This window comes from Odocoileus virginianus, chromosome 28 (genome assembly GCF_023699985.2).
Source record: "Odocoileus virginianus isolate 20LAN1187 ecotype Illinois chromosome 28, Ovbor_1.2, whole genome shotgun sequence".
Classification (NCBI taxonomy): Eukaryota; Metazoa; Chordata; class Mammalia; order Artiodactyla; family Cervidae; genus Odocoileus; species Odocoileus virginianus.
Window position 1 is genome coordinate 35,501,929 of NC_069701.1, and position 26,064 is coordinate 35,527,992.

The following is a 26,064-nucleotide window of genomic DNA, read 5'->3' on the forward strand; positions in this document are numbered from 1 at the left end:
TTTCAAAAAGTGGGGACATGAATCTATTTATTTCAAAGGTTATAACAGTGTTGTGAGAGACAGGGACTGATTTCGAGATAAAAGATGAAGAAATAAGACTCATATGGGACTGATTACATTGTGTAGAGTTGGTTTTGTCATATCACACTGTCAGTCTCTTCACTGGAGATTGATGTTGAGAACTTCCCTCAAAGTACAGATTTTGGGGCAGTCCTAAGATGGTGGAGGAATAGGACGGGGAGACCACTTTCTCCCCCACAAATTCATCAAAAGGTCATTTGAATGGTGAGCAAATTCCACAAAACAACTTCTGAATGCTGGCGGAGGACACCAGGCACCCAAAAAGGCAGCCCATTCTCATCGAAAGGAGGTAGGACAAAATATAAAAGACAAAAAGAGAGACAAAAGACTTAGGGATGGGGACCCAACCCAGGGAGGGAGTCGTGAAGGAGGAGACATTTCCAAACACCAGGAAACCCTCACACCAGTGAGTCTGTGGGGAGTTTTGGAATTTCAGATGGCAACATAACCAGGAGGAAGAAAAAAAACAAAAACAAAAACACAGATTATGCACCTAACCACAACTCTCAGAGGAGAAGTAGCCCAGATGCTCACACCCACTAGCAGTGAGCAGGGGCTGAACAGGGAGGCATGGGTTGCATGCTTAGGGTAAGGACTGGGCCTGAATGCCTTGAGGACAATCTGAGGGCGCTAACATGAGAAAGCAACCCAAACTGTAGGGTAGCCAGAGAGAGAAAAAGAGAGAGAGAGAACTTCCCCATGAAAAGCTCTAACCTAAGGCACAGCCTAGCCTACTCACAGAACAAAGGATTGAGTGAATACCAGAAGAGAGCTAGCCAACTGCAGACTGACCCTCCCCACCCTGGAGGCAGGGAGGCAGGCAGGTGACAGCTGGAGCCGGAAGGCAAGGGGCAATCTTGGCTCCAGAGATGGCATCCTCCGTTGAACTGTGAGCAGGCTCCCAGTTGCTAACCAAGTCTTCCTGGGGTCCTGGACGGTTGACATGCACCAGAAGGGTCGCAGCCAGAGATCAGCCCCCAGAGGAGACACACGGCACACCTGAGATGGTGCTCCCACTGCCGCACAGGAAACCAAGCAGCTGGGCCTGGGGAGGTGATGAGGCGCACAGACCACCTGGGACAGTGCGCTGGCCAACTGGTCACCTGAGCTGCCGGGATCTGGGGTGGGCACAAAACGCAGGCCCAACTGAGTCTGTGCCTTTGTGGAGTACCCGAGAACCTGAACCTAAGCAGCTTACACCTGGGAAGTGCACACAACCCAGGGCGCGCTTTGGACAGTTCCCCCGCAGAGAAACCTGGAGCCTGAGCAGTGTAGACCGGGAAAGAACACACACCGTGAGTGGGGGCAAACCCAGTGTGGCCCAGACACTGTGAGCACTCCCCACACATGCCAGTGATATTTGTTCACAGTGTTCCTCCCTCCCACAGCACAACTGAACAAGTGAGCCTAAATAAGTAACCACCTTTGCCCTCTTGTGTCAGGGTGGAAATTACACGCTGAAGAGACTTGCAAACAGAAGAAGCCAAAATAAATAAAGAATAGGGAACTGCTTTGGAAGTGACAGGTGCAACAGATTAAAACCCTGTGGTTAGCATTGACTACACTGGAAAGGGCCTATAGACCTGAGAAGAAGTATAAACTGGAACAAGGAACTATCTGAAACTGAACTGACCCCACACTGCCCCAACAGCTCCAGTGAAATTCCTAGATATATTTTACTATTATCATTTTTTAATAAATTTTTTAAAAAAATTTAAGTTCTTTATTATTCCTTTAGTTTTCATTTTTATAACCTACTATTGCCTTGCAAAAAACCCCCTCTATTTTAAAGCAAATTTCATATATATATTTTGTATAATTTTTGTGATTTTTATTTTGTTTTTTTAATATTATATTTTTGAGAGTCTAACCTCTACTCTAGATTTTTTTTCCATTTATTTTTATTAGTTGGAGGCTAATTACTTTACATCATTGCAGTAGTTTTTGTCATACATTGAAATGAATTAGCCATGGATTTACATGTATTCCCCATCCCGGTCCTCCCTCCCACCTCCCTCTCCACCCGATCCCTCTGGGTCTTCCCAATGCACCAGGCCCGAGCACTTGTCTCATGCACCCAACCAAGGCTGGTGATCTGTTTCACCCTAGATAATATACATGTTTCAATGCTGTTCTCTTGAAACATCCCACCCTCGCCTTCTCCCAGAGTCCACAAGTCTGTTCTATACATCTGAGTCTCTTTTTCTGTTTTGCATATAGGGTTATCATTACCATCTTTCTAAACTCCGTATATATGTGTTAGTATACTGTAATGGTCTTTATCTGTCTGGCTTACTTCACTCTGTATAATGGGCTCCAGTTTCATCCATCTCATTAGAACTGATTCAAATGAATTCTTTTTAATGGCTGAGTAATATTCCATGGTGTATATGTACCATAGCTTCCTCATCCATTCGTCTGTTGATGGGCATCTGGGTTGCTTCCATGTCCTGGCTATTATAAACAGTGCTGCGATGAACATTGGGGTGCACGTGTCTCTTTCAGATCTGATTTCCTTGGTGTGTATGCCCAGAAGTGGGATTGCTGGGTCATATGGCAGTTCTATTTCCAGCTTTTTAAGAAATCTCCACACTGTTTTCCATAGTGGCTGTACTAATTTGCATTCCCACCAACAGTGTAAGAGGGTTCCCTTTTCTCCACACCCTCTCCAGCATTTATTGCTTGTAGACTTTTGGATAGCAGCCATCCTGACTGGCATGTAATGGTACCTCATTGTGGTTTTGATTTGCATTTCTCTGATAATGAGTGATGTTGAGCATCTTTTCATGTGTTTTTTAGCCATCTGTATGTCTTCCTTGGAGAAATGTCTGTTGAGTTCTTTGGCCCATTTTTGGATTGGGTCATTTATTTTTCTGGAGTTGAGCTGGAGGAGTTGTTTGTATATTTTTGAGATTAATCCTTTGTCTGTTGCTTCATTTGCTATTATTTTCTCCCAATCTGAGGGCTGTCTTTTCAGCTTGCTTAGTTTCCTTTGTTGTGCAAAAGCTTTTAAGTTTCATTAGGTCCCATTTGTTTATTTTTGCTTTTATCTTCGACAAAGGAGGCAAGGATATACAATGGAAAAAAGACAACCTCTTTAACAAGTGGTGCTGGGAAAACTGGTCAACCACCTGTAAAAGAATGAAACTAGAACACTTTCTAACACCATACACAAAAATAAACTCAAAATGGATTAAAGATCTAAATGTAAGACCCGAAACTATAAAACTCCTAGAGGAGAACATAGGCAAAACACTCTCCGACATAAATCACAGCAGGATCCTCTATGACCCACATCCCAGAATTTTAGAAATACTCTAGATTTTTAAGCTTTGCTTTTTGGTATTTGTTATCAATTTTGTAATTTTAAGAATCTAATCTTCAGTACCCATTTTTCCTTAGGAGTGTGGTCACTGGCTCGATTGCTCTCTCCCCTTTTTGACTCTTCTTTATCTCCCCCAGGTCACCTCTGTCTCCTCCCTTCCTCTTCTCTTCTCTACCTAACTCTGTGAATCTCTCTGGGTGTCCCTCACTGTGGAGAATCTTTTCACCATTAACCTAGATGTTTTATCATCAGTGCTGTATAGATGGAGAAGTCTTGAGGCTACTATAAGAATAAGACTGAAAGCCAGAGGCAGGAGGCTTAAATTGAAAACTTGAGAACACCAGAAAATGCCTGACTTCAGGGGACATTAATCTACAAGAACTCATCCAAAGCCTCCATACCTCCTGCACTGAAACCAAGCTCCACCCAAGAGCCAACAAGTTTCAGAGCAAGACATACCAAGCTAATTCTCCAACAATGCAGAAACATAAGCCTGAGCATTAAAATACAGGTGGCCAAAAGTCACACCAAACCCATAGACACCTCAAAACTCTTCTGTGTCTACTGGACACTTCATTGCTCTTCAGAGAGAAGAGATCCAGCTCCACCCACCAGAACACTGACACAAGGTTCCCTAACCAGAAAACCTTGATAAGCCACTCTTCCAACCCTCCCCACAGGAAGGAATCTCCACAATAAAGAGGAACCACAAACTTCCAGCATACAGAAAGTGCAACCCAAACGCAGAAATCTAAACAAAATGAAAAGACAGAAATATTCAGCAGGTAAAGGAACATAATAAATGCCACCAAATCAACAAAAGAGGAGGAGGTAGGGAGTCTACCTGACAAAGAATTCAGAATAATGATAGTAAAAATGATCCCAAATCTTGAAAACAAAATGGAGTTACAGATAAATAGACTGGAGACAAGGATTGAGAAGATGCAAGAAATGTTTAACAAGGACCTAGAAGAAACAAAAAAGAGTCAATCAGTAATGAATAATGGAATATCTGAGATCCAAAGCACTCTGGAGAGAACCAACAGTAGAATAACTGAAGCAGAACGAAGGATAAATGAGGTGGAAGATAGAATGGTGGAAATAAATGAAACAGAGAGGAAAAAAGAAAAAAGAATTAAAAGAAATGAGGACAGCCTCAGAGACCTCTGGGACAATTTTAAATGCCCCAACATTCAAATCACAGGAGTCCCAGAAGAAGAAGACAAAAAGAAAGGCCATGAGAAAATAGGAGATAATAGTTGAAAACTTCGCTAAAATGGGGAAGGAAATAGCCACCCAAGTCCAAGAAACCCAGAGAGCCCCAAACAGAATAAACCCAAGGTAAAACACCCCAAGACACATATTAATCAAATTAACAAAGATCAAACACAAAGACCAAATATTAAAAGCAGCAAGGGAAAAACAACAAAAACACACAAGGGGATTCCCATAAGGGTAACAGCTAATCTTTCAATAGAAACTCTTCAGGCCAGAAGGAATGGCAGGACACACTTACAGTGATGAAAGAGAAAAACCTACAACCCAGATTACTATACCCAGCAATGATCTCATTCAAATATGAAGGAGAAGTCAAAAGCTTTACAGACAAGCAAAAGCTCAGAAAATTCACCACCACCAAACCAGCTCTTCAACAAATGCTAAAGGATCTTCTCTAGACAGGAAACACAGAAAAGGTTTATAAACTCGAACCCAAAACAACAAAGTAAATGGCAACGGGATCATCCTTATCAATAATTACCTTCAATGTAAATGGGTTGAATGCCCCAACCAAAAGACAAAGACTGGCTGAATGGATAGAAAACAAGACCCCTATACATGCTGTCTACAGGAGGCCCACCTCAAAACAAGGGACACTTACAGACTGAAAGTAAAGGGCTGGAAAAAGATATTTCATGCAAATGGAGACCAAAAGAAAGCAGGAGTCGCAATACTCATATCAGATAAGATAGACTTTGAAATAAAGACTGTGAAAAGAGACAAAGAAGGGCACTACATAATGATCAAAGAACAATCCAAGAAGAGGATATAACAATTGTAAATATATATGCCCCCAACATAGGAGCACTGCAATATGTAAGGCAAATTCTAACAAGTATGAAAGGTGAAATTAACAGTAAAACAATAATAGTGGGAGACTTTACTACCCCATTCACACCTATGGATAGATCAACTAAACAGAAAATTAGAAAGGAAACGCAAACTTTAAATGATACAATGGACCAGTTAGACCTAATTGATATCTATAGGACATTTCACTCCAAAACAATGAATTTCACCTTTTTCTCAAGTGTACATGGAGCCTTCTCCAGGATAGATCACATCCTGGGCCATAAATCTAGCCTTGGTAAATTAAAAAAAATTGAAATAATTCCAAACTTCTTTTCTGATCACAATGTGGTAAGATTATATGTCAACTACAGGGAAAAAAAAGCTATTAAAAATACAAACATATGGAGGATAAACAACATGCTTCTGAATAACCAACAAGCCACAGAAGAAATCAAAATATGCATAGAAATGAATGAAAATGAAAACACAACAACCCAAAACCTATGGGATTCAGTAAAAGCAGTGCTAAGGGGAAAATTCACAGCAATGCAAGCTTACCTCAAGAAACAAGAGAAAAATCAAAGAAATAACCTAAATCTACACCTAAAGCAACTAGAAAAAGAAGAAATGAAGAACCCCAGGGTTAGTAGAAGAAATGAAAGCATAAAAATTAAGGCAGAAATAAATGAAAAAGAAACAAAGGAGACTATAGCAAAAATCAAGAAAACTAAAAGTCAGTTCTTTGAGAAGATAAATAAAATAGACAAACCATTAGCCAGACTCATAAGAAAAAAGGGGAGAAGAATCAAATCAACAAAATTAGAAATGAAAATGGAGCAATCACAACAGACAACACAGAAATACAAAGGATCATAAGAGACTACTATCAGCACTATATGCCACTAAAATGGACAATTTGGAAGAAATGGAAAAATTCTTAGAAAATTATAACTTTCACAAATTGAACCAGTAAGAAATAAACAATCTTAACAGATCCATCACAAGCATGGAAATAGAAACTGTAATCAGAAATCTTCCAACAAACAAAGCCCAAGACCAGATGGCTTCACAGGTGAATTCTACCAAAAATTTAGAGAAGAGCTAACACCTATCCTACTCAAAATCTTCCAGAAAATTGCAGAGGAACATAAACTGCCAAACTCATTCTATGAGGCCAGCATCATCCTAACACCAAGACCAGAAAAAGATGCCACAAAAAAAGAAAATTACAGGCAAATATCACTGATGAACATAGATGTAAAAATCCTTAACAAAATTCTAGAAAATGGAATCCAACAGCATATTAAAAAGATCATACATCATGACCAAGTGGGCTTTATCCCGGGGATGCAAGGATTCTTCAATATTTGCAAATCAATGTGATATACCACATTAACAAATTGAAAGATAAAAACCATATGGCTATCTCAATAGATGCAGAAAAAGCCTTTGACAAAATTCAACATCCATTTATGATAAAAACATTCCAGAAAGCAGGCATAGAAGGAACATACCTGAACATAATAAAAGTCATATATGATAACCCCACAGCAAACATTATCCTCAATGGTGAAAAATTGAAAGCATTTCCCCTAAAGTCAGGAACAAGACAAGGGTGCCCACTCTCACCACTACTATTTAACATAGTTTTGGAAGTTTTAGCCACAATAAGCAGAGAAGAAAAAGAAATAAAAGGAATTCAGAAGAAAAAGAAAAAGTAAAGCTCTCACTGTTTGCAGATGACATGATCCTCCACATACAAAACCCTAAAGACACCACCAGAAAATTACTAGAGCTAATCAGTGAATATAGTAAAGTTGCAGGATATAAAATTAACACACAGAAATCCCTTGCATTCCCATACACTAACAATGAGAAAACAGAAAGAGAAATTAAGGAAACAATTCCATTCACCATTGCAATGAAAAGAATCAAATACTTAGGAATAAATATAACTAAAGAAACAAAAGACCTATTTATAAAAAACTATAAAATATTGATGAAAGAAAACAAAGATGACACAAATAGATGGGGAAATATACGATGTTCATGGTCAGAATAATCAATATAGTGAAAATGGGTATACTACCCAAAGCAATCTACAGATTTAATGCAATCCCTATCAAGCTACCAACGGTAGTTTTTAGGGAACTAGAACAAATAATTTCACAATTTGTATGGAAATACAAAAGACCTCGAATAGCCAAAGCAATCTTGAGAAAGAATGGAACTGGAGGAATCAACCTACCTGACTTCAGAAGATACTACAAAGCTATAGTCATTAAGACAGTATGGTACTGGCACAAAGACAGAAATATAGATCAGGGGAACAAAATAAAAAGCCCAGAGACAAATCCATGCACCTATGGATACCTTATCTTTGACGAAGGACCCAAGAATATACAATGGAGAAAAGACAATCTAACAAGTGGTGGGGGAAAAACTGGTCAACCACTTGTAGAAGAATGTAACTAGAACACTTTCTAACACCACACACAAAAATAAACTCAAAACAGATTAAAGGTCTAAATGTAAGACCAGAAACTATAAAACTCTTTGAGGAAAACATAGGCAAAACACTCTCAGACATAAACCACAGCAGGATCCTCTGTGACCCACCTCCCAGAGTAATGGAAATAAAAGCAAAAATAAACAAATGGGACCTAATGAAACTTAAAAGCTTTTGCACAATGAAGGAAACTATAAGCAAGGTGAAAAGACAGCCTTCAGAATGGGAGAAAATAATAGCAAATGAAGCAAGTTACAGAGAATTAATCTCAAAAATATACAAGCAGCTCCTGTAGCTCAATTCCATAAAAATAAATTACCCAATCAAAAAATGGGCCAAAGAACTAAACAGACACTTCCCCAAAGAAGACATACAGATGGCTAACAGACACATGAAAAGATGCTCAACATCACTCATTATCAGAGAAATGCAAATCAAAACCACAATGAGGTACCATCTCACGCCGATTAGAATGGCTGCTATCAATAAGTCTACAAACAATAAATGCTGCAGAGGATGTGGAGAAAAGGACACTCTTACACTGTTGGTGGGAATGCAAACTAGTACAGCCACTATGGAGAACACTGTGGAGATTCCTTAAAAAACTGGAGACAGAACTGCCATATGACCCAGCAATCCCACTGCTGGGCATACACAGCAAAGAAACCAAAATTTAAAGAGACATGTGCACCCCAGTGTTCATCTCAGCACTGCTTACAATAGCTAGGACATGGAAGCAACCTAGATGTTCATCAGCAGATGAATGATAAGAAAGCTGTGGTACATATACACAATGGAATATTACTCAACTATTAAAAAGAATGCATTTGGATTAGTTCTAATGTGGTGGATGAAACTGGAGCCTATTATACAGACTGAAGTGATTCAGAAAGAAAAATACCAATATAGTATATTAATGCATATATATGGAATTTAGAAAGATGGTAACAATAACCCTATATTCGAGACAGCAAAAGAGACACAGATGTAAAGAACAGACTTTTGGACTCTGTGGGAGAAGGTGAGGGTGGGATGATTTGAGAGAATAGCATTGAAACATGTATATTACCATAGGTAAAATATATTGCCAGTCCAGGTTCGATGCATGAGACAGGGTGTTCAGGGCTGGTGCACTGGGATGACCTTGAGGGATGGGATGGGGAGGGAGGTGGGAGAGGGGTTCAGAATGGAGAACACATGTATACCCATGGCTGATTCATGTCAATGTATGGCAAAAACCACTACAATATTGTAAAGTAATTAGCCTCCAAATAAAATAGATTAACTAATTTTTAAAAAGTACAGATTTTGGCTTTTAATTTTCTATAGTTTTATTTGAATTTTAGTTGAAGTCAATCTTGCACAGGAAAGCATGAATAGATTGAGATTATATACAGATAAATGAGTATTTCAATAGTTAAAATATAATGAAGGTCTTGATCAAGATAGAAAAATCTGAATTCCCCGGAAGATCCTGTCTTTTATATCCTATACAACACTAATAAATGCCACCACCACAGCCTCACTCTCATTTCCTCACTTCCCTGTTCTGTGCACTGTTCTGATCTTCATTGCTATATTGAAGTTTAGTCTGATATTGACCTTCAAATAAATGATCAAAGGATTCTGTGACAGCCTCCTTTCCTCATGCCCATTCATGAAGAATCATTCATTCTGTTGCCTGTAGCAGTGGGATGTTCTCATGCTTATTATTTTATTTTCCATTAGATGAATACACTGCAGTTTCTTTAAGTACTTTGATATTGGTGGACTTTTATTTACTTCCAATTTGTATACAGATTATTTGTGTGCTAGCATAAGAGCTTCTTTAGTAAAGCTTGTTCATTATCTCATGATACTGTACTTTGGTACAGCCAGGTGGAGAAATTTTAACTGCAATTCTATAATTTTTGAAGACTCTAATGCACAGAAAGCACAAGGACAGTATAGATCTACTGCCAAGCTTAAGAAAGTAATTATTGAATTGTACATTTTATCTCATCCTAGGAATATCCTAGTAGACTGCTTTTGCTTTTAACTGCATTGTGCTTTTCCACCTTTTCAGTATTCACTAAGACAGAGACTTGTGTTTCTGAATCCTACACAGTCAAAGTGGAAGGAAAAAGCAGAGATAATGTTCAAGAGAGGATGTAGTTATAATTGCTGTGATCTGTGATGTTTCTTCTGCTGTAATGTCTAAGTCTAGTTCTCTCTGGGTGTTGTTCAGTCACCAAGTTGTGTCTGACTCTTTGGGACACCATGGACTGCAGCACCTCGGGCCTCCCTGTCCCTCACCATCTCCTGGAGTTTGCCCAAGATCATGTCCATTGAATTGATGATGCTATCCAGCTGTCTTATTCTCTGTTGCCCACTTCTCCTCCTGCCTTCAATCTTTCCCAGTATCAGGGTCTTTTCCAATGAGTGGCTCTTCGCATTGGGTGGCCAAAGTATTAGAGCTTCAGCTTGAGTATCAGTCCTTCCAATGAGTATTCAAAGTTGTTTTCTTTTAGGATTTATTGGTTGGATCTCCTTGCTGTCTAAGGAACTCTCAAGAGTCTTTACCAGCACCACAGTTAGAAAACATCATTTCTTTGGCATTCTGCCCTCCTTATGGTACAACTCTCACATCCATTACTATCTCATGTCTCACACATTCTCTGGGTGTGGTAGATCATTAAAGTGGACTCCTGTTCCTTAGATGATTTCTGGGTAAAATGTAGACACCGGCCCCCGCCCCCACCCACAGTGAGAAACTTTGATTCCATTTCTGATGGTGCATGTTTGCTTTTCTGAATCCTTATACTTTCTCTTGGTCCTAAGAAATCAGATATGAAATTTAAATTTCCCAGAATTGTGTTAGACTCCAGGAAACTGTGCTCCCAGGTGATGGGGACACAGGTAGTCTCTTTTCCAGCTTCAATCACGATTTGAGAAAAGAGAAATTCTTCCCAAGATTGGGGTTGTGGGACAAGAGAGAGGACTCCCAACAGAAAAATGAAAGCCCCCTCTTTGATCCCTAACCCATAATGTTGACTTTGTATAAAGATACCACAAAGGAAAGATTTTGAGATATATACACTCAAATAATTTTGGAATCCTTCCAACTTGGAGAGCTTTGAGCCTTCAAGTTAAAATCAGAGACTTGTAGTAAAGCAAAATAGGACACCCAGGCTGCACTTGTGGACTACCTAATAGTTCTGATTTTATGCTTTTTGTCTCTGTGTCCACAGGGAAAAGCCAAGTCCTCTGTATGTTATATTTGCTTGACAAGTGTGTGCTGAACTAAAAGTTGTTTAAAACTCAACATGTATATGTGTTAGTATACTGTATTGGTCTTTATCTTTCTGGCTTACTTCACTCTGTGTAATGGGCTCCAGTAACGATAACCCTATATGCAAAACAGAAAAAGAGACACAGATGTACAGAACAGACTTTTGGACTCTGTGGGAGAGGCAAGGGTGGGATGTTCTGAGAGAATAGCTTTGAAACAAGTATATTATCAAGGATGAAACAGATCACCAGCCCAGGTTGGATACACTTGTCCAAGTGCTCAGGGCTGGTGCACTGGGAAGACCCAGAGGGATGGGATGGGGAGGGAGGCGGGAGGGGGGATCAGGATGGGGAACACATGTAAATCCATGGCTGATTCATGTCAATGTATGGCAAAACCCACTACAATATTGTAAAGTAATTAGCCTCCAACTAGTAAAAACACATGAGGAAAAAAAAAAAAACTAAGATCATGAAAAAAAAAAAAAAAAAAAGAGATGCAAGTTCGATCTCCAGGTTGGGAAGATCCCATGGAGAAGGTCATGGCAACCCACTCTAGTGTTCTTGCCTGGAGAATCCTGTGGAGAGAGGAGACTGCTGGGCTACAGTCCATAGGGTCTCAAAGAAACAGAAATGACTGAAGTGCCTATGTGTATATATATATGCCTTCCCTCTCTAGCCTCCCTCCCCCTCCCATTCCACCCCTAAGCTCCTCACAGAGCACCACTCTGGGCTACTTGGGTTATACAGCAGCTTCCAACTATCTCTTTTACACATGTGCTTACACACTCATTTGTGTCCAACTCTGCAAACCCATGGACTGTAGCGTGCCAGGCTCCTCTGTCCATGGGATTCTCCAGGCAAGAATACCAGAGTGGGTTGCCATGCCCTCCTGCAGGGGATCTTCCTAACCTGGGGATCGAACCCAGGTCTCCCACATTGCAGGCAGATTCTTGACCATCTGAGCCACCAGGGAAGCCCATTTGACACATGATAGTGTATATCTGTCCATAGGGTTGCACAGAGCTGGACACGACTGAAGCGACTTGGCATGCATGCATGCACTGGAGGAGGAAATGGCAACCCACTCCAGTATTTTTGCCTGGAGAATCCCAGGGACAAATGAGCCTGGTGGGCTGCTGTCTATGGGGTCACATAGAGTTGGACACAACTGAAGTGACTTAGCAGCAGCAGCAGTGTATATGTGTCAAAGCTACTTTCTCAATCTGTCCTACTCTCTTCTTCCCCCACTGTGTCCACAGATGAATGGATAAAGAAAATGTTATAAATATATACAATGAACTATTACTCAGTCATAAAAAGGAATGAATTTGAGTCAGTTTTAGTGAGGTGGATGAACCTAATGCCTGAGTGAAGGAAGTCAGAAAGAGAAAAGCAAATATTGTATGTTAAGGCATACATACAGAATCCCTTAGATTTTTAATTTACCTCTTGCCTTCCCAAAGGTGTCCTTGGTCAGAGGTCTGAAAATCTCAAGTGAGAGCAGCAAGTTTCAAAACTGCTTTTTCAGGTCTGTATGGTTAGCAGAGCCTTTCTCTGGCATGAGTTTCAATCCCATGGGTTTTACTGGATTATAAAAAGGTTACGGTTAGAAGACCAGTTTGTATTTATGCAGCAAGTGCATCCCAAGTTATTTATTTTTTTTTTTCCATTTATTTTTATTAGTTGGAGGCTAATTACTTTACAATATTGTAGTGGTTTTTGTCATACACTGGCATGAATCAGCCATGGATTTACATGTGTTCCCCATCCTGAACCCCCCTCCCACCTCCCTCCCCATCCCGTCCCTCTGGGTCATCCCAGTGCACCAGCCCTGAGCACTTGTCTCATGCATCCAACCTGGACTGGCGATCTGTTTCACACTTGATAATATACATGTTTCGATGCTGTTCTCTCACATCATCCCACCCTCGCCTTCTCCCATAGAGTCCACAAGTCTGTTCTGTACATCTGTGTCTGTTTTTCTGTCTTGCATATAGGGTTATTGTTACCATCTTTCTAAAGTCCATATATATGTGTTAGTATACTGTAATGGTCTTTATCTTTCTGGCTTACTTCACTCTGTATAATGGGCTCCAGTTTCATCCATCTCATTAGAACTGATTCAAATGAATTCTTTTTAATGGCTGAGTAATATTCCATGGTGTATATTTATCACAGCTTCCTTATCCATCCATCTGCTGATGGACATCTAGGTTGCTTCCATGTCCTGGCTATTATAAACAGTGCTGCAATGAACATTGGGGTGCATGTGTCTCTTTCAGATCTGGTTTCCTTGGTGTGTATGCCCAGAAGTGGGATTGCTGGGTCATATGGCGGTTCTATTTCCAGTTTTTTAAGGAATCTCCACACTGTTCTCCACAGTGGCTGTACTAGTTTGTATTCCCATCAACAGTGTAAGAGGGTTCCCTTTTCTCCACACCCTCTCCAGCATTTATTGCTTGTAGACTTTTGGATAGCAGCCATCCTGACTGGCATGTAATGGTACCTCATTGTGGTTTTGATTTGCATTTCTTTGATAATGAGTGATGTTGAGCATCTTTTCGTGTGTTTGTTAGCCATCTGTAGGTCTTCTTTGGAGAAATGTCTGTTTAGTTCTTTGGCCCACTTTTTGATTGGGTCATTTATTTTTCTGGAATTGAGCTGCAGGTGTTACTTGTGTAATTTTGAGATTAATCCATTGTCTGTTGCTTCGTTTGCTATTATTTTCTCCCATTCTGAGGGCTGTCTTTTCACCTTGTTTATAGTTTCCTTTGTTGTGCAAGAGCTTTTAAGTTTCATTAGGCCCCATTTGTTTATTTTTGCTTTTATTTCCAATATTCTGGGAGGTGGGTCATAGAGGATCTTGCTGTGAAAAAATATGGGACGCTTCACGAATTTGCGTGTCATCCTTGTGCAGGGGCCATGCTAATCTCTGTATCGTTCCAATTTTAGTATATGTGCTGCCTAAGCGAGCACTGCTTGCATTTTTATTTATTTATTTATTTTAATTTTTTTCTTTTTTTTTTCCATTTATTTTTATTAGTTGGAGGCTAATTACTTTACATCATTACAGTAGTTTTTGTCATACATTGAAATGAATTAGCCATGGATTTACATGTATTCCCCATCCCAGTCCCCCCTCCCACCTCCCTCTCCACCCGATCCCTCTGGGTCTTCCCAGTGCACCAGCCCTGAGCACTTGTCTCATGTATCCAACCTGGGCTGGTGATCTGTTTCACCCTAGATAATATACATGTTTCAATGCTGTTCTCTTGAAACATCCCACCCTCGCCTTCTCCCAGAGTCCACAAGTCTGTTCTATACATCTGAGTCTCTTTTTCTGTTTTGCATATAGGGTTATCGTTACCATCTTTCTAAATTCCATATATATGTGTTAGTATACTGTAATGGTCTTTATCTTTCTGGCTTACTTCGCTCTGTATAATGGGCTCCAGTTTCATCCACCTCATTAGAACTGATTCAAATGAATTCTTTTAATGGCTGAGTAATATTCCATGGTGTATATGTACCACAGCTTCCTCATCCATTCGTCTGCTGATGGGCATCTGGGTTGCTTCCATGTCCTGGCTATTATAAACAGTGCTGCGATGAACATTGGGGTGCACGTGTCTCTTTCAGATCTGGTTTCCTTGGTGTGTATGCCCAGAAGTGGGATTGCTGGGTCATATGGCAGTTCTATTTCCAGCTTTTTAAGAAATCTCCACACTGTTTTCCATAGTGGCTGTACTAATTTGCATTCCCACCAACAGTGTAAGAGGGTTCCCTTTTCTCCACACCCTCTCCAGCATTTATTGCTTGTAGACTTTTGGATACTGCTTGCATTTTTAAAACAGCAGGTTCAGGCGGGTGCGATCAGCGCTAGGGAAGGTGGATGGGTCTGAGCCTGCCCGGGGGTGATCTCGTGGGCCCGCGTGTCCCCGCGTGGCGGGCGGAGGACTCTCCCCGGCCTGCCCTGTCGCGACAGAGCCTGCACTGAGCGTGTGAGCTGTCATCGCCGCCGCGCACCTGCTCCCGTGCCCTCACCCCTCCAGCCACTGCCCCTGCCGGGAGGGGCAGCCGCTGGGGCTTGCTGCCCTGGGAAACAAGTACCGCGTCCCTCTGCTGCCGCCAAGCAGACGCGGCTCCCCGTGGACTCCGGCGGATACGGCGCCCTCCAAGACTTTCCTGTGGCCCAGCTGGTGGCGCTTTGGTTTGGAAGATGACACCCAACGGCGGCAGACTTCTCATTGTTCACTCACTCGGTTTGCGATCTTTGCAATCCTTGGCGCTGTTTGCGATCTTATGGACTGCTGCATGCCAGGCTTCCTTATTTTTCTGGAGTTTGCTCAAACTCATGTCCATTGTGTTCATGATGCCATCTGACCATCTCATCCTCTGTCAGCACTTCTCCTCCTGCTAGTGGCTGGAAAAGTATGGCATAAGTCTCATGTCTGTTTCTGCTTCCCCAAGGTCAAGAAATTATCTCCTTAAAAGGTAACATACTGTGCATGTTATGAATTATATCTGCTTGGTCAGTTATAAAGAAAGTAGGAATAGCACCACAGCAGCTGGATGAATGGCTGGGCAAGCACCACCACCAACTCCTCTCCACTTGCCTACCAGGTTCAAACTCCTTGGAAGGGTTTCTTTTCTCTCCTCCCCCTAACCCCCAAAATTGACTGGAGGGCCTCTGGTCTCCCTCCCCACCCCAGAATTACCCTCAACCTCTCACTGGAACAGCTACAGCCACCTTGGTAAGAAAAAGTGAATGAGAAGCTTTTTTACATTGGAAAACCATTCCAGAGGAACAAGTTTGTAGCAAAACCAACATCTGGGCCTTGGCACCAGGCAATAGCATCACGACCAAATTGACACAGAGATCACCCAGGAGCTGCTTGGGCAGCAAGAAAATACCACCAAGTCTTCCTCTTTTAGGAGAAGAAGGCTTTAAAATTGTCCTTCAGGAAAGTCAGAGAAGAGATTACTATCTTGGATGCAAAATGGAGCATGAACACTGGGATATTTCTTAAGTTATTTAAGAATTCTCTTTGGTCCATTGAAGAAGACATTCACCAAGAAAAGACTGAGCATGATGGATCAGAGATTTGCAAGAATTTATTAAGCTTTTGCCAGAGTCAGAAGATATGAAGAAACTAAAAGCATTTAGTGGAAACACGGCCAAGCTGTCCTAGGAAGACCGCTTTATTCAGGTGCTGAACTACTCACTGCAGATTGAAGTCATGGTGCTAAATTAGAAAGAATTTTTGTCTTCTTCTCTATACACAGAGGTGATGAGTCTCAAAACTGCTGCAAAGAGCTGATGTGTGTGAGGAACTACATTTATTATTATTATTATTATATACTTGGTGCTGCAAGAAGGGAATATCATGATTGCAGAGAAGGCAAGCTAGCAATGCAGTGTGATTTAAACTGTCTTCTTTGCTCAACTTGGCAGACACCGCAAATAAACCTATGGTGAATCTCCTGCATTGTTGCACGGGAAGCCCAAAAGAAAGATGCCGTGCTTCTGAACTTTTCTGAAAAGTTTCATCGTGTTCTTGAGGATGCTAGATTATCTCTGGAAAATACGGAGGCAGGCTGCACTCTCTTTTTTTAAAAAATACAATTTTATTTATTTTTGGCTGTGCTGGGTCTTCCTTGCTGCATGCTGGGTTTCTCCACTTGCAGGAAGAGGGGGCTACTCTCTAGCTTCTCAATGCCTTGGCTTCTCTTGCTGCGGATCTCTGGGCTCTAGGGTGCTGGGGCTTCGGGATTTGCAGCAAGTGGGCTCAGTACTTGCGGCCCACGGGCTTAGCTGCTTCCTGGCCTTTGGGATCAGGACGAGATCTCTAAAGAACATCCAGCGGGGTGGTGAGTGGGTGTCAGTGGACGAAAATTTCCTTCAATGTGCCCTGGAAAAGCTGGGGTGCTGGAAGCAAGGGGTCAGAGACAAGACGCAATGTCTTCACGGACTTCTGTGAAGACAAAGACACCGCGTGACTGGACGAATGCCTCCAGATCGTCAAGCGACTTTGTGTCGGATTCAGTGACGCGGTGAAGGACAACCGAGACCTTGAGGCTCAGGAGCTGAAGTAGCTTCCTTGGGCGGCTGGGGAGCTGAGGATCCGGCTGGAGCGGCAGTGAGAATGACTCGGGGCTGTTGACGGAGGAGAGCGCGGAGGACCGCCCGCTTTCCTCCAACCCAGGCCCATGAGCCCTTCCTACCAGACCCCCAACGCCCGCCGCTCCAGCCTCTCCCTGGGCGCCTTGGACCCCGAGCTTCTAACCTTCGCGGAGAGAGCTCCACTGGCAGCCCCGAGGAGGAGCTCAAGTTCAACAGCTCTGCCTGGAGCTGCCCCTGGCGGGACCCGCCCGGCAGAGCCTGGAGAGCCTAGGGACCGGGACCCCAGCCTCGAAGAGCCAGGAGGAAGCCCCCGAACCGCCTTGGCTTGGCCGAGCCAGTCCCAGCTCTCCCCGCACCCCCGGCCTGAGGACCCTCCGCTGTCTTAACCGGGGTTCAGCGCAGTGGGCTCAGCATCCTCCTAAAGAGGAGCAGCGAGCCCGGGATCTGGGTCCCGAGCGGTACCCTCCACTCTCGCCCTTGGCTCTAAGGATTAGGGCGCATGAGCTGGTGACAGGACTGGCTCACTTCTAAGGCCAGGCTCCCACGGGCCCGGAAGAGCCGGCCACCTGACGGTGAATGACTTCAGCCCAGTACAGCTGGCGTCTGGCTAGGGGGATGAGAGACTTAGTCCCGGGGCACCTGCAAAGACAGCCTGACGCCCGTGCGGGCAGAGGTGCCCAGGGCGGGGGCGGGGAGATGGCGGGGCGGCCCGAGGACCCCAGGAGCGCGGCTCTGAGATTTGAGGGCAGCAGCCACCCTGAGAACCAAGATCCTGGCTCTAGGTTCTATGTCTCAGACAGCACTGACTGCTCGCTGCCCCTGGACTGCTAGGAGGGAACTGACTCCGGACCCAAAGCAGGGGACCCGCAGGATCGGGGCGATGGGGGAGGGCTCCATGTCCTCCGCAGCCAGCCAGGGAGACCCGAGGCAGTCAGGTCTCCTCTAACCCTACCTGCATCCCGCCAGGGGAAGCATCGTTTTTGTGTTTTGATTTGTTCCATTATCACTGGGTAGGGAAGATATCCTGGAGAAGGAAATGGCAATCCACTCCAGTATTCTTGCCTGGAAAATTCCGTGGACAGAGGAGCCTGGTGGGCTACATGGGGTCGCAAAATGTCGGACACGACTGAGCACACACGTGCGTGTACACACACGCACACACACACACACACACACCTGGTCTTTGGTACGATAGTTTTAAATCCTGAATAAAATCAGATCAACTTTTTAAGGGCTGTTGGGCCACTGGGTTTTTAAAAACAAACCTCCCAAAATGAAATTGCTTTTTTTTTTCCATTTATTTTTATTAGTTGGAGGTTAATTACTTTACAATGTTGCAGTTAAGGAGATTTTATATTATCAGGAAATTTTGGGGGAAAAAATAGTTGCTTTTTTTTTTTCAAAAGAAAGGGGAAAGCATGTACTATTTCTACTCAGTGCCAGTTTCACTATTTCCCATCAACTAATTGGGAAATGAGGGAATTCTTGAAATCTTTTTTGTTATTTAAAAATTGCCTCCAGCTTTTTCTTCCACTTTTGATCTCTCATTAGTGAAACTTTGTTTTAGATCTGACAGTGTTGGATAGACTTCAGCAAATATGATGTATTGATGATGAATCCATATGGTTGATGTTACAGTCTCCCTCCCATAGAATGTTGCCTTCCATTTGAATTCATTTGGAAACTTAACTTCCATAAGTCAGATAAATTGAAAAGGCAAACTTTATGGTTGAAGAAGTAAGGCACCTGACCACAAAACCTCTCGTAAAAATAGTCCAAGTATGTATTTCCAGGACTCCACAAAGATGGTTATGAGAAACCTGAGCCATTTTTTCCCATCTCAAAAATTGTAGAAAGTCATGTACTTAACAATACAGGCAATAATGTTCAAAACACAGGGTTTGTAAAAGAGGTTAAGGTTTGTGGATTTGAGGGTAGTGCCAAGATCATGACCCTTTGGTGGGACCCTAGAAACAAGGGCCCAAGTCCCTGTTTTTTATCACTGATGCTATGTGGCTTTAACCAGTCACTCCCTCTCTTTATTCCTCTGTTTCCCAGTCTGCAGAAGTGGGGACATGGCCTCTCTCATGTCTTCAAGGGTCCTTCTAACTCCAAGAGTCCAAGTCATCATGAACAACCAAGAGCCCATCTCTGCCCTGGGATCAGCTTTCAGAATGAACCCCCAGCATCTTTACAGAAGAGATCTCACATAGAGGGCTGCTCAGATGAAAGCACTTCTTAATGAGTTGTTGCTTTGAAATCTAATAAGCTGAGTTTCCTGAGATGTGGTGTCTTGCTTAGCTCCATGGACAACTCGTATGCATCTTTTGTGGGCAAGTGATCATTCTATTACGTTTTATTGGTAGGAAGCTTGGAAAAATAATTTAAGTATATAATGCAGAAGTGTAAATAAGTTTCTATGTAAATTTAAGATGAACTGAATATATTTAAAGGTCCATTTGTATGTTCTTTTATGCAATGTGTAGTTTAATAAAGTTTATGGGAAAAAAATCAAAACAGCAGTTTTAAAAGTGCTAATAGTTTTCATTGTGGGTGAGGGCACACTGCTGTGGACATTCATAAAGGTTAACAAATGCTATAATAAAATGATAAACATAATATAACTTATTAAAAACAGTTGGTAGCTTTAAGGAGTTTTATTCAATTTTAAGTTTAGCAAACACTTGTTGAGTATGTTTAGCCTACAAAAGACTTGGATTGTTCTGTTGAGTACAAAGATTTTTGAGACAAAATCATAAAATCAAAGGTATCAGGTAGTCCACAAATGTGGTTCTTCTTCCACATTGTGTTTTGTAGAAGATTATGTGATTTTAGCTTGGAGGCTCAAGTCTCTAAGTTGGAAGGTTTCCAGAGTTATTTTGGGTGCATATACTTCAAAATCTCTCCACCTGAAGTATCAAGACTCCAGCATCTTTATACAAAGCTAAAATAATGGCTGAGAGAACAAGGAAGGGACCTTTCACATTTCTGCTCAAAAAGACTACTAGGTGTCTGAAAGAGCGCCCTTTGTCTGTGTCCACTTTGCAGCTCTGCTATTGTTTGCCCTTCCCAACAGAGTTTGTCAAGTATAATGAGATGAACATAGTTTTTTTTTCTTGTTTAGTCTAAATGATGGGTTACACTGATATGTTTTAAAATGTTAAATTAAATTTCCACTAGGATAAGCCTACTTGTTCAGAATGTTGTAACCTTTGAAAAACCACATTGTTTTATTAAATTTGCTAAATTTTTTAGTGAGAAGTGTTGCATCTACATAAATGAGTGTAATTGGACTGTAGATTACTTTTTTCCTACCTTCCTCTGCTTTTGGTATCATAAGAGTGTTACTCACATGGAATATTAGGAAACCTCCTCTCCTTTTCTACTCCTGGAAGAGTTTGTATGAAATTGAAATGACATCTTCCTTAAATATTTAGTGAAAGTTTCCAGTGAAGACACCTGTAGTTTTCTTTGTAGAAGGATGTTCAGTTATCAATTAATTTTATGTAATAGATATAAGGCTCTTCAGTTTAGCTATTTCTTCTTGAATAATTTTTCTCCTCACCATAGATCTTATTTCTTTGCTTGCCCGGTAATTTTTGATGGAAGTCAGGCATTGTGACTTTTTACTTGTTGGGTGCTGGATATTTTTGTAATCCAAAAAATGTTATTGAGCTGAATGGGATATGCTTAAGTTACTAGAAACACTGATCTTTTGGGGATCTTCTTTTTAAATAGATTTAGGTGATACAATAGCAACATTTAGCCTAGGGTTAATTTTTCCTCTACTGATTCAAAACTTTCTGATAATACTACCAAACACATAGGAGGCTTTCTATGGTGGATGATAGGAGTCAACACTATTTCCATTATTTCCACCCTGGTATAAAATTCAGGACACTTTACCTCTAATTATCTAGGATGGGTCTTTCTCTATCTTTGTACATTTTTTTTTCTTTTTAGCATGCATGAATGTCTGACTAAACATTTGCTGGGAATCTCTGCCTAATGCTTAATGGAGTCTTGCTGCAGATCTGAGGATCAAAATAATTTCTAAGAAAGTTAATTGTACAAGATAGTTCAGAAAAAAAATTCCTAGTGTATACAAGAGAACTTATGATATAAGTCAAGTTATAAACAATGTGGAAAGTGGTATAGTTCTAAAAAAATATTGAAATGCTTTGGGGAAATAACATTACAGTTTTACATTACATTAGAATAAATTCTGATTAATTTAAAAGTTAAAAAATTTTTTAAAAGGCAAGTCACAAAAAGATGATGACAAAATACAGATGAACATCAAATGTTCAGAATGTGAAGGGTTTTCACATTATAAATGCAATTTAAATGATCAAAGATGTAAAGATTCTGCTTAACTCTTCACTTTTAAATGTTTTAACTTTTAAATATTTTAAGGAGAAAACATCTAATTAGAAATTAACTAGAAAAGCGTCCCAGCATGAGGAGACTGATGAGTCAAACTGGTGAGATGAGAGAAGCAAAATGCAGCTTTCAAGCCTTGTTTCAAGGAGAAGACATGTGGGACTCTGAGAGATGCTGCTGCCCATGACGTGTTGGAATTATCTTGATCTACTACCCAGTTTGGATTTCACTCAGTGGTCAAGAGTTTTGCATGGTAGACAGCAAGGGTTGGATTTTTAAGAAGGGTAAACCAGTGATCAAGCCCTAGGTGTTTGGAGTGGGAGCAGTGATTCCAAGAGCCTAGACTACCGGAGAACTAACCCTCAGTTCAGTTCAGTTCAGTCGCTCAGTGGTGTCCAACTCTTTGCGACCCCATGAATCACAGCACGCCAGGAACTAACCCTAGGGAGTATCAAATAGTGAGAACTCACTCAAAAGAAACTACTTGAATAAAAGACTCGGCATCCCCCAACCACTGGTAGTACCCTGTGCAGGACGCCTCATCTAAACAACTAACCAAACAAAAATACAAACCCAATCATCAGCAGACAGAATTATCACGTCACTCAGCCTTGCCCATCAGAGGAAAAACAAACAAACACTCAGCACAAATCTCACCCTGCACAAGCTTACACTCGGGCCTGGTGCACTGGGAAGACCCAGAGGGATCGGGTGGAGAGGGAGGTGGGAGGGGGGACCGGGATGGGGAATACATGTAAATCCATGGCTAATTCATTTCAATGTATGACAAAAACCACTGCAATGATGTGAAGTAATTAGCCTCCAACTAATAAAAATAAATGGAAAAAAAAATCATAAAAAAAATAAATAAAATTTGCAGTAAAAAAAAAAAACCAAAAAAACAAACAAAAAAAACCCCACTGGATCAACCCTAGGAGGGCAGAAACCAAAAGTAAGAAAGAATTCAACCTTCTTCAAGGAAAGAATTCAGCCTTCCTTAAAGCCTGGGAAAAGGAGACCTCAAACACAGTAAGTTATTTAAAAAAAATGAAAAGGCAGAGAAATACTACACAGGTGAAGGAACAAACTAGAAACACAGAAGTCCAAATAAATGAAGAGTTAATAGGCAAAATACCTAAAAAAGAATTTAAAATAATGATAGTAAAGATGATTAAAAAAACCCTTGAAAACAAAATGGGGAAAATGTAAGGATCAATTAACAAAGACCTAGAAGAGTTAAAGAATAAACATAATGAAACAAACAACACAATTACTGAAATAAAAAATACTCTAGAAGGAATCAGAGTATGTTTTTATTTCAGTAATTGTTTCTGTAGCAGAATACCTAAAGCAGAAGAACGAATCAGTGAGCTGGAAGATAAAATGATGGAAATAACTTCTGAAGAGCAGAATAAGCAAAAACAATGGAAAGAGCTGAGGGCAGTCTCAGAGACCTTTAGGACCACATCAAATGCACCAACATTCCAATGATAGGGGTCTCAGAAGAAGAAGAGAAAAAGAAAGGGTATGAGAAAATTTTTGAAGAGATTATAGTTGAAAATTTCCCCAACATGAAAAAGGAAATAGTCAATCAAGTCCAAGAGGCACAGAGTACCATATAGGATAAACCCAAGAAGAAACATGCCAAGACACATACTAATCAAACTAATGAAGACTAAACACAAAGAAGGAATATTAAAAGCAGCAAGGGAGAATTGACAAGTAACATACAAGGGAAACTGCATATGCTTAATAGTTGATCTTTCAGCAGAAGCTCTGCAGGCCAGAAGGGAATGGCAGAATATATTTACAGTACTGAAAGGGAAAAATCTACAACCAAGATTACTGTATCCAGTAAGGATCTCATTCAAAATTGATGGAGAAATAAAAAGCTTTTCAGACAAGCAAAAGTTAAGAGAATTCAGTATCACCAAACTGACTTTACAGCAAATGTTAAAGGGACTTATATAGTCAAGAAATACAAGAGAAGAAAAAAGATCTACAAAATCAACTCCAAACAATTAAGAAAAGGGCAATAGGAACATATATATAAATAATTACTTTAAATGTAAATGATTAAATGCTCCAACCAAAAGACACAGACTGGCTGAATGGATACAAAAACAAGACCCATATTTATGCTGTCTACAAGAAACCCACTTCAGACCTCAAGACACATATATACTGAAAGTGAGGGGATGGAAAAATATATTCCTGCAAATGGGAAGCAAAAGAAAGCTGGAGTAGCATTCCTCACATCAGACAAAATAGACTGTAAAATAAAGAGGCTTACAAGAGATAAGGAAGGACACTACATAATGATCAAGGGATCAATCCAACAGGAAGACATAACATTTGTAAATATCTATGCACCCAATATAGGAGTGCCTCACTACATAAGACAAACACTATCGGATGTAAAAGGAGAAATTGACAGTAACACAATAATAGTAGGAGACTTTAACACTCTACTCACATCAGTGGACAGATCATCAAAACAGAAAATTAATAAGGAAACAGAAGTCTTAAATGATACATTAGATGAGATGGATCTCGTTGGCATCTTCAGGACATTCCATTCAAATTCAGAAGAATACACCTTCTTCTCAAGTGCACATGAAACATTCTACAGGATAGACCACATCTTGAGTCACAAATCAAATCTAAGTAAATTTAAGATAATTGAAACTGTATCAAGCATCTTCTCTGATGACAAAGCTATGAGACTAGATATCAATACAAGAAAAAAATGGTAAGAAACACAAACACATGGAGATTAAACAATGTGTTTCTAAATAACCAACAGGTTACTGAAGAAATAAAAAATTTTCTAGAAACAAATGACAATGAAAGCATGACAACTCAAAATCTATGGGATGCAGCAAAAGCACTTCTAAGAGGGAAGTGTATAGCAATACAATCCTACCTCAAGAAACAAGAAAAACATCAAATAGACAACTGACTTTACAACTAAAACAACGGGAAAAAGAAGAACAAAAGCATCCCAAAATTAGTAGAAGGAAAGAAATCATAAAGATCTGAGCAGAAATAAATGAAAATGAAAAAGAAATGAAAGAATAATAAAACTAAAAGCTGGTTCTTTGAGAAGATAAACACAATTGACAACCCTTTTGCCAGACTCATCAAGAAAAAAAGAGAAAAGAATCAAATCAACAAAATTAGAAATGAAAAAGGAGAGGTTACAACAGACAATGCAGACCAAAAAAAAAAAAAAAAAAAAAAAGGCCAGAACCAGATGGCTTCACAGCAGAATTCTATCAAACATTTAGAGAAGAGCTAATGCCTATCCTTCTAAAAATCTTTCAAAAAATTACAGAGGAGGGAACACTTCCAAACTCATTCTACAAGGCCACCATTACCCTGGTACCAAAACCACACAAAGACAACACAGGAAAGGAAAAGTACAGGCCAATATCACTGATGAATGCAGATGTAAAAATCCTCAACAAAATTTTAGCAAGCAGAATTCAGCAACACATCAAAAAAGCTCATACACCATAATGATGAAAAACTGAAAACATTCCCCCTAAGATCAGGAAAAAGAAAAGGTTGTCCACTTTCACCACTATTATTCAACATAGTTCTGGAAGACCTAGCTACAGCAATCAGAGAAGAAAAATTAATAAAAGGAATCCAGATCAGAAAAGAAGAAGTAAAGCTCCGTTTGCAGATGACATGATACTGTACATAGAAAACCCTAAAAATAGTAACAGAAAATTACTAGAGCTAATCAATAAATTTAGCAAAGTTGCAGGATACAAAATCAATACACAGAAATCACTTGCATTTCTATATACTAACAATGAAAAATCAGAGAGAGAAATTAAGGAATCAATCCCATTCACCATGGCAACAGAAAGAATTAAATGTCTAGGAATAAACTTACCTAAGGAGACAAAAGAACTGTACACAGAAAATTATAAGACACTGATGAAAGAAATAAAAGATGACATAAACAGATGGAGAGATATTCCATGTTCCTGGGTATAATGAATCAATATTGTAACAACGACTATACCACCAAATGTCACCTACAGATTCAGTGTGATCCCTATCAAATTACCAACGGAATTTTTCACAGAACTAGAACAAAAAATTTCACAATTCATATGGAAATATAAAAGACCCCAAATAACCAAAGCAGTCTTGAGAAAGAAGAATGGAACTGGAGGAAATCAACCTTCTTGACCTCAGATTATACTACAAAGCTACAGTCATCAAGACAGTATAGTACTGGCACAAAAGCAGAAATCTAGACCAATGCGACAGGATAGAAAG

General features: G+C 40.5%; 1 long non-coding RNA gene, 1 other non-coding gene and 2 pseudogenes across 3 annotated transcripts in view; 3 read left to right on the plus strand and 1 right to left on the minus strand.

Annotated features, from left to right (window-relative positions):
- LOC139029663 (uncharacterized) overlaps positions 1–20,673 on the plus strand; it is a 29,491-nt gene extending 8,818 nt beyond the window's left edge. For both annotated transcript variants that reach the window (XR_011484381.1, XR_011484380.1), the window contains exon 4: positions 19,441–20,673. This is a non-coding gene — a long non-coding RNA (uncharacterized lncRNA). The remainder of the gene's footprint in view (positions 1–19,440) is intronic.
- Positions 14,131–14,234, minus strand: LOC139031951 (U6 spliceosomal RNA). Its single transcript, XR_011484500.1, has one exon. It is a non-coding gene; the product is annotated as a U6 spliceosomal RNA (small nuclear RNA).
- LOC139029664 (FH2 domain-containing protein 1-like) lies at positions 15,384–18,006 on the plus strand (annotated as a pseudogene).
- Positions 17,774–18,396, plus strand: LOC110145299 (FH2 domain-containing protein 1-like; annotated as a pseudogene).
- Positions 20,674–26,064: the final 5,391 nt, after the last annotated feature.